This window comes from Gallinula chloropus, assembly GCF_964237585.1.
Source record: "Gallinula chloropus genome assembly, chromosome: 2".
Lineage (NCBI taxonomy): Eukaryota > Metazoa > Chordata > Aves > Gruiformes > Rallidae > Gallinula > Gallinula chloropus.
In genome coordinates, this window is record NC_140086.1 from 42,634,084 (window position 1) to 42,644,241 (window position 10,158).

The following is a 10,158-nucleotide window of genomic DNA, read 5'->3' on the forward strand; positions in this document are numbered from 1 at the left end:
TTTGATGTCTGTTTTTCAAGATGTATCTCACCACTCAACAATGCCTCAGTGTTGTTCTCATGGATTTTGGATGGAATGCTCTGTTTTACCAGGCTGGAAAAATCCATGAACCTGGATTTATAAATATATAACAACACTGACCACTACCAGTACATCCCTCATTCAGCCAAGACCCAACTGTACTGTGTGGCAGGGGAAAAAGAGAACAAAACAGACAATCACTGCACTCAGGCTCACTGCTGGCACCTTAAATGTAAGAAACTATCCTTTCCATTAACTCAGTAAAACGTGGGAGAAAATCTACAAGCCAGTCAACGGATTTGGTTTGTCTATATGCCAATGTGGTTTGTAGGGTTTTTTTTTTTTTAATTTAATTACATTTTCAGAAAATTAAACTCTTTTAATTTCATTTGAGCTGTACAAGTGGTGAAATACAATAGTTTTCAGAAGGGGAAGAGTAGATAGGATGACAGCTGAGAAAGGAAAATATGAAACTGTTTTTTCTCATGTATACATTTTCCCCAATTTTATGCTCCAAAAGAATACACTACTCCTAAGCATGCCTAATAACTTTTTTGACTAACATCTCCTAATCTGATCTATTTTGAATGTGTATTCATAATCATTAACACAATTTTTTTCAAATTTAGACACTTAAGGTTAAACTTCTAAATAAAAAGTCTTTTCTTTTTTAAAAAAGAGACTGTCACTGAAGTCAAAGGATCTCTGATCCTGCTGAGACAGAATTAACCAGTAAGAAAATCCAACATGAGGTAGTACAATTACCTTCCTTAGCCAAATTTTTAAATGTTGGTACACAAGTTTCCGAAAGCTGACAGAGAAAATGGCAGGTAGAACAATTAATACATTACAAATTTAACATTTATCAAAATGTTACAAACAAATATTTTTGTCCAGAACTCTTAACAAAAAAAAACCCAAAACAAAACAAAAAACAAGAAAAAAAAAAAAGCTGCAGTGTAATCAGAATATAAATTAATCCTGATATAGTATGACTCTATGGAAAGAATTATCAGGAAAAAAAGCAGGAGAGGTATTACCTGTCCTGATGGAAAGCCTCTTGATAGCCACCAAGGTCTCTGAAATGCTATAAGGTGTGTGAGAAAAAAAGTCACATCGGTGGTATCTAAGTGATGGATACTGATTCTTCGTGCTCACACATATCCCAGCTACAGTGTGTTTCAGATGCTATTGCCCTAGCTGAAAGCAAATGTTGATGTTAGTTTAGTATCATTTTCTGCAGTACCTATAGCAACAGCAAACACATTATCAAACACTTAAGCAACAGACTGATTGCTCCGTTATCATAGTTTCGGTTGTTAATCTGTGAGTGGTGTGTAAACACCTGATACTCTGTAATGTGTGTCTTCTGTATGGTAAACTTTCCCTTGTACAAACATTTTCTTTTGCAATACAGTTCGACATAGGGGAGAATCATTTCATTTAAGATTTAAAAACATTGAAGATATTTAAGATCTTACTGTACACCCCCAATACTCACACAATAGCTTGTGGGTATCATAAAGAGTTTGGCATCTCTTAGAATCTAACATCACTTATTAATGAGATAGATAGATTACCCTAGCAAAGGTAGCATGCAAATCATCACACAAACATCAGTTCATGACCCTTCGTAGCCTTTTCATGAGAAATGAAGCATCTAATATGATTTATTAAATGTGGAAAAAAAGTCAAAGATCAACACACAGCAAGGCAAAGTATTTAAGGACTGAGAGAATTGTATTTAAGGAGAGAAAGTATTTAAGGACTGAGAGAATTGCCATATTCCCCTGACCACAATGGTACCAACTTATTTGCTTGATACCAGGTCTTTGCTGTTTCAAGAACATATGACTTGCTGAAGGCGTGGGAACTATGGAAATCCAAGTCCAGATTTAGGAGAGCTTAGTGACGATTCCAAACCCTACACCTAGGCCAAACAATCTATGCAAATGATCAAACCATGTAATAAAAAACAATGTTGTGTTACTCATTATGAATTACATGACAGATGCAATAAGGTATTACTGAGAACCTTACTGAGGAGCACTGTAGTTTAGAATATTGCTTCACTTAAATTGCTGCAGTTACATGAAAATGGAGTGACACTCTGGAGAATCAGGGCATAATATAAATAATATAAAACCCAAAATACACCACATAGTAAGTTCATGTTTCTGTGTGTAGATGAACCTCATGTCTGATACAGAAACTCGTTTGGAAGAGCAACATACCAAAGCATATACCCTGGCCAAAACCTGAGGTATTATTTCTTCCTTTTTCAATATTCTCTGCAGCTCTTCTTCCCAGAATCTGAAGAGAAGGAAAAATTCAGGGGAGTGGAAAATAAATTAAAACTATATGAATTTATGAATTCCAAAATTAACAGTGACCCACCCTTAAAATAATTCATTTGGATGAGAGCTACTGGGCTTTGCTCATAACATTTTATTTTTAAATAGAGAAAGGATTCCTCCTTCTCCCACCACATATCTGACCCTCTTCAGATCTCCTCCCACATCCTATGGATGATACATTAAAGGATCAGTAATGGACTACTTCAAATGACTGCCAAATCTAGGTAATACCATAATTCTGCATCTGCCCCAAACTTTTCTTCTGTTTATAGAGGACCTGCTGTTGACATGGCATCATGGAAGACAAGGTGTGATAGGAGACTGTGTGTGTACAGCCTGTGTCTAGGCAACACCATCAGTTGTCTGTTTTCTTGCGACTTTCACAACTTGTGGTATCTTCCATAAAATATGACAGAAAGTGAGAGTCTCAGCTTCATTAAGAATAACTACATCTTCACTCATTTTAGTCACAGAGACAGTTCTGAAGAGACCAACCTGGAAGTGCCCTGACAGCTCACAACCCACATGCAAATAAATTTAAAACCAGAAATCCTTTTGAATATCATGATTTTCAGATGCTGAATTGTGACTGTAAAGACACTTGCAGATGACGACTCTGGACTTTTCCTCCTAGTGGAAGGACTAGTGATCTTTGTAAGAACATGTATCTCAGCATTTCTCTGGTTCAGGTAAATGATCCAAGTGCTATTTCCTATTCTGATTCCCCCTGAACCATTTATCACCAGGTAAGCATAACTTCAGAGAAAGGGTGCGTGTAAAAACCGTGGGGAAAAGCTTATTAGTAGACTACAGAAAAACAACCACATATTAAGAAAAACAACATACTGAAATTGTAGGGTATGGAAAATGGACACAAAGTGACAAAATCCTGGAGCTCTGTATCTGCAGCTTGTGATCAGAAGCTTGCACAAGATGACTCCACTTGCCTTACATGCAGGCTTGTCTGTCCTGCATGACGATGCAGTTGCAAACCGCGGTGATGGACAGTTTCTACAAAGAGCCTTAAAGGGAACAGAAGCGTATTTAAGCAGTGCCACCCGGAGGTGAAAGAGAGCTTTTCATCTCCCGTGGCACCAAGGCACATCTATCTGTCTTCTACCTTTTACACCAGCTATAACCTTTCCGTAAATGCAGGAACCCCTTAATAGTCCCCTTAATCCTGTAAGGAAATGGTCCTTCAGAGCACTCACCCGTGGGTGGAGGGAAAAGGGTAATCTCCACTGAGCCAACTCCTATTCTAAATTTAAAGTGCAGTTTCACATACCTGAGTCCCAGAGCTACAGTAAAGGCAGAATCTCACAGTGCATGTAGTTGCCACAGGAAATAAGTCTCTTTGCTCTGTTGGAGGGCTGTGTGTTTGGGCTGTGCTGTAGAAAACTCAGGATTCAGGACTTCCTCCTAAAACACACTTGCACCCATGAAATCATGCAAAGCTCATTCCCTATCCACTTTAGCAGCCCTCCACTTAACACACACCAGTTTATTGTTGTCTTTCTTGTATTGGGGTCCCAAAAATGGATATAGCATTCCAGCTGCAAGACAGATAAACTCTGCCAGGAATGACCCTGAAGAACCCTGTGAGGTCTTCCTTCATCTATTGACCCTGACCGATGTATAGTAAAACATACATGTCCCAAAAAAGGTGAAGTCTGGAGAGGTCTAGCCCTGCCCAGGACTCCATTCCCAAAGAGAAGTCTATGTCCAGCACCTATATACATGCACTGACCACCTCATCAAAGCTTGTTTCCAACAAAAACTCATCAGGCTACAATCTTTGCCCATCACAAAGCAAACACATCTTTATGTCACTTTTAGAAAAAGTCAAAGCAAAACAAAATAGAAATAAAATATTTTTTAAATGAAGAAAAGAAGAAAATGCTCCACATTGGCAGAAAACAAAGGACTCCTTCCCATTATCTTCACGATTGATAGAATGAGGTAACCATCAACACAGTGTAATAGAAGGGTAGGAATAAAAGTAAACCAATGATAGAATAGAATAAAATAAGTAAAATATGGTGTTGAGGTAAAAGGGGGCTTATTTGGGTAATTACATTGATGCATCAGGCCAATTTACTATGCCAAAAGAGAACTCCCACTTAACCAAATAAGAATTGAGAGGAACTGTCCAGCTGCACATTTCCCTTTAATGAGAGAGGGCAGAGCGTGTGCAGACCCTGAGAGATGTGGTGGAGCAAGGAATTGCACTCAAAATCTGTAAAAAGATTATGCCCAGTGTGAATGTATGTATGGACAAGCACTTGACACAAACACTTCTTGCCAGGCTTCCACTGAAAATCAGTTTTATGAGAGAATGTTTCTATTTTGATTAACAAAAGTCCTTTAACAAAAATATTCCTTCAGATATTTTTTGTGAACTTCTAGTTAGGCCTGGCAAAAGGTATGTTTAAAGCATTAATACCTGCTGCTTCCAATTAGAATCAACTGGCAGCAGAAACAAATCCACCAGTTTTGTATTTATTTATTTCAAGCATTAGAGGATTTTCAAGCACAGCTGCAACATTTGGACAGTTAAAAACTCAAGGATGTACATAAATGGAGATTCTCATCCCCCTGCTTCATCCCTCAAGCACTTCCCATTTAACAACTGATGTAGCAAGTCATCCTGTTGATAAATCCAGTAAATAACATACGAAGTTGTACCAGTTTGCAGGAGTGAATTATAAAATGACAGAAGATAACAGACTCAGTGGTACTTTTAAGACCTTTAAAATTCTCTCTTGCAATCAGAGTGCAAGTCTCACACAGCAGCTGTTTTCCTCCAGAAGAAACCTGTGGATTTTTATCAAAAATTCTGTGAGCCGCTCTGTGCTTTCCCATATTCCAAAATTTCCAGATGGTTTTGAAGCTGATTTGTAAAAATCTAATTCTTCCCATGCCTTTTTGACAATGTCTATCCTGAGAACTACAACTGCATGAAATTTTAAAACGTGATGAATCAAGTATTTACAGGCCACTCGATGATTGGGCTTTGATGGCATTACCAGGGCTCACTGCCTTTGTCCAGTTTCCCCCAAGACCTCCACCCTGCCCAGGTCCCAGGACCTCATCTCAGTTCTGTGGGGCCATCGACCCCAGTGATACTGCAGCAGAGACTGTCTCCAGTTCCCCACAGCCCTGCTCTACTACCACCCACCCCATTGAGCATGCCAGGGAGGTGCCCAGTGCCCCAGGGCTGGTGCTACTGCAGTGCCCCTGGCTGCCCTGCTCCTGGCCACGGTGGTGAGGTGGGGATAGCCTGGAGACACCCCGAGTCTTCAAATGCCCCAGCCCCAGAGAGCCACCAGCCTGTGCCGCTTACTGACAATCATAATCAATTAAATAGTCAACCTCTTCAATCTACTGAGATAGCTACAACACCATTTATCTACTTAAAATCAATGAATGGCATAATAGTCCCACTTGTGCAGTTCAGTAGCAGCCAACACTGAGCTACACAAGCAGAGCGGCACCATCGCCTCTCAGATGCTGTACCTCAAACCTCTGTCAGCGCGAGTACTTCAAACGTGAGAAAGATGGAGGCAGAGCAACATGAGAAGGAAGGCTATTTGACTACAATGATAGCTAATCTTTGCATATATTCTGTACAGTTGTTTTTTGTTTATTTAAAAAGTTTTCTGGCTCACTCTGCAGTGTAGGCAGCTATACAAGACAGACTGTTTCTACAGTCCTGTAAAAGTACGCTACCAAAAATAAACGTGTTAATTATGTTCTGAAGGTTCTGCTACACCACAATGAAAGTATAAAGATGAGGAAAATTAAGACAAGCCCATACGGCACAGGCTTCCAGAAATGTGAGAGAAATCTGCTTCTAAAAGAGGATTACACCTAAATTAAAAATATTTATATTAATGGTTTCAAGTTGCATAAAACCAGAGATGTTTTATATGGTTTTAGGATGTCTCGCCTTTGCCACTACAAAGTTATGTGCATATTTACAATGACTTTAATATTAGCATCGCCCTATAATATGCTGAGGTTATATGCACTAAGTAGTAAAGATCCTACACAGAAGCTTTTTTGAGTAAGTAGTGGGATCAATGAGATGCCATATGAAACTTGGAGCTGAAGGCACATGTACAGTGGCCAAACTAGTATAAGCAACACATACTGAAACAATGAATCTCAAATGTTCCCTTTCCCTCATTTTATTGATGATATATTGATGATTTAAGCAGTAGAGTACACTGGAGTAGCTGAAGAGCAGTGAAGAGAGAAGGCATGACATTGAATTCAGACAAAACAGCTTCCAAACACTCTGCTGCGCCTCACCTTACCTTAAATTGGAGGGGTGGGGGTGTCTTTCCCACCTCAATTTTTAAAACAGGCTGACCTGACGCTGAGCTCCATCAGGATGTTTAACTCAGTGACACAGTGGAACCCAGTGCTTAAAACAACACAAAATTCCTTACAGTTCTGCCAATGCCACTCTGATGCAACTGATGGCTGGAGCACTGAGCAGGTACAGTGAAAGCATTCGTCTTAACTGGTAGAACAACACACTGTTACAATTGTTTTAAGGGGAGGGGAGGGAAGAGGGGGATGCTGCCTGTTGTCAGAATAGGTACTTCTCCTTCAAAAATCACTCGGCTTCAGAGAAAATACGTAGTTGGACAAAAATGCCAATCTGAACACTTTCTTCTTCCTCCTTAGGAAGAGGAATTAGATGGTCTTTAGAGTCCCTTCCAATCCAAACCATTCTATGATACTGTGATTTAGCTGAACTCTGTATCACAGGTATCAGTCATGCATCCTTGGAGCTTTATGACAAGACAAGGAAAGGAAAAATATGTTCCCAGTCTAGAATCCCACTAAGGGATTCTCATGAGTCTGGCATGAGAAGACTAGGCTTATTCATCCAAGAAAGGGCAGAGCTGGAATCCTAGCTTACTGTCACTGAAGAGAAACCTGTTCTCTGAAACAAAGATCACCTTCCATAGCTGTAGATTATACCACAAAAATTCCACAAGCAAGTACCACAAAAGCTTTGGGTTTTGCCTGTGCAGGGTTTCCCACTTCACAGAACAGTTCAGATGCAGTGAAGTTAAACGAAGTAGCCAACAGTTTATCATTTTGTTACTAACAGACAAAAGCATACATATCACTTCAGTACAGTTATCCAAAGTGGTTGCACACCTCTGCCTGTACGGACATTATCAATCATCACATTTGAATAATATCCATCAGATGTAGAAAACAGCTGAGACTCTGCTAGCAGCAGACCTGCCCAAGCACAACAGCCATAGTATATCATCTCATTGCAAACAGCTACCAAGAAAGAAGCTTTTCAAGTCCAACAGAAAATGTGTTTAAAAATAAGCAGTAATTCATTTGAATGAAGCACATCATGTATTTACCACAGACCCAAGTTACACCATGAATTGTAATAAGTGCCAGGAGCATCTCTTTAGCAGTCTACTCTTAATATGCTCTTTTCTTACTATACATATGGTTTCACCTTTTTCGGTACCCCGAGAGACCAGAATCTAAAGGATCAAAATCTGATTTTTTTTTCATGAGGAAACAGTAGTGTAACAGTGATAACAGTTCTAGGCACACAACCACTGAATAAATAGATCAGACTTTCGTGCAATTAGAATAAACTGAGAAACCACCTAGCTTGCAGCCATGACATTCAGCACAGAAACTCATTAATCTCACTTCTGAATTTCCTCAGGAGCAATGTCTGCAGACCTTTGCTGCAGTCTGCAGTCAGGCTTGACAAACAAGTGCATTTGCTTGAGTCATGAGAGAATTCCTTGCCTTATCCTTTACCAGACCTAGTCCTATGACTTCAGCCAAGCTCATCAGTCTAACGGAAATACATCATCTTTATCTTCCCTTTTCTCACAAAAAGACTCACTATGTCATTGTTACCCCAAATCCTGTTCTGCTGTAGTATTAGTTAGTCTACTCTAAATCAGCCCAGCAATGCTCATTTCCTAAATAACCAGAACTGTCACATGAAAAAGATGTTGCTGTCTCTAATTATTAGTTCTAAGTCCAAGGCACTGAAATACTGAAAGGCATTGAGCTCTGAAACCAAAGATCACAACATCCAGCATATACTCCAAAGTATACATGCTTTATTAAGTCCGTTTACTTCATTATTTCTTGGTTCTCATTCCAGTGCTCTGCACAACAGTAAGGGCTTCCCTGAGATGCCCAAGCCTGATGCTCAACCTCTCCAATGAAGAGTGAGAGACAGCAAGGAAGGCCTGTTTTTCCAACACACAGGGGCATAAAGAGAGACGGTACTTAGGGATGTGGGATTTTAAAAGTATATAGCACCTGTGTTTATAAATAGGAGACTGATGGGGACAAGAGAATAATGAACTCTTTAGTCCTACAGTGGCAACGTGAAGTTGAAAAGAAGACTGTGTGACTATCCCAGCATTACATTCAGAGACCTGTTCACACTCTTTGAAGACATGGAACAACACCACTGACAAGTGTTTCTTTCCCTTAGTGCAGAAATGCACTAAATTTCATTTTTTCACTGGTTACATATGGTGATGACTAACCTGTTTGTTTAACTGCTGAGGCTTAATTTGTCCAAATATCTGTGTACCTAAAACAGAGTTTTAAGATCATTATATCCATAAAACATCCCTTCACAATCTTTTCCTTTAGTTCATAACAATTATATAAAAATATTTGACAGGTGCATAGCCAAAAAAAAAAAATCACTTCAGACCTCTTCATATATTCCCTCACTTTAATGAACAACATATATTAGAAATTCTTTAAAGTAACACTTAGATACTTCATACAAATAAATTTCTTCACACAGATAAATGATTTATTAAAACAACCATTAACATCTCTTTCTACCTGTATCAGACATCTCTAGAAACATTCTAGAGAGAGCATTTCTAAGATGAGCAACACATCCCAAAAGGTGGGTGATAGTCACAGGCTCAGAAGCAGTATCTTGTCTGCTCACCTCCATATAAGTCACATCAAGTCCTACAGCCTTCTCTACTTGGCCTGGACTGAAATATTTCTAATGTTTTCAAATGTTTTTGAACTATAATGAAAAAAGGTAAAGGTTAACTAATGCTACTGTCACACTCAACTTTAAGGCAGTCTTTCTAAACCTCTAAAGGCAGTGCCTTGGGAAAGTGTATTCCTTGAACTCAAGGGGAGTTACTTTCTACAGCTGTGATGAGAATACAAATATAGAACAAAACCCAGCAGGGCTCGTGCAGCTATTTATAGTGCTGGGATTTACCCGAGTAGCATCTCCCAGGCTCAGTTACTGAACCTGGGCTTTAAATTTTTTTCAGTGAAGAGATTGTCTTTCTTTTTACTCCACCATTATATTGCTTCGACTAACAGAGCTGCTGCAGACAACGTATTAACTGAAACCCACCAATCTTAATAACATCTGCGTGCTGTAACGACTTGAGCCCCCCGGATTCTTGCAGAAACGTTTATATATAGGCAGGCTGCTGAGTTACACATGCTGCGGCAAGTCTTCCACCTGCTGGACAAAAGGCAGCGTTAAGCTTCCTCAGCAGGAAACAGATGCAGTGAATATCCCAGACCTACACAATGACCCAGGGGATAGGGAGATAAAAAAGCAACATCAAGGTTCCCCTCTTCCTGTCTAAGTGCATTAAGTAAATAAATAAAGGTGAAAATGCAGCCATCTGATTAAAAGGATGCAAAGAGGTCAAGTATTTGTTGCTGAGGTGGACCTGTTCTGCTTTCACAGCATTCCTCTCAATAAACT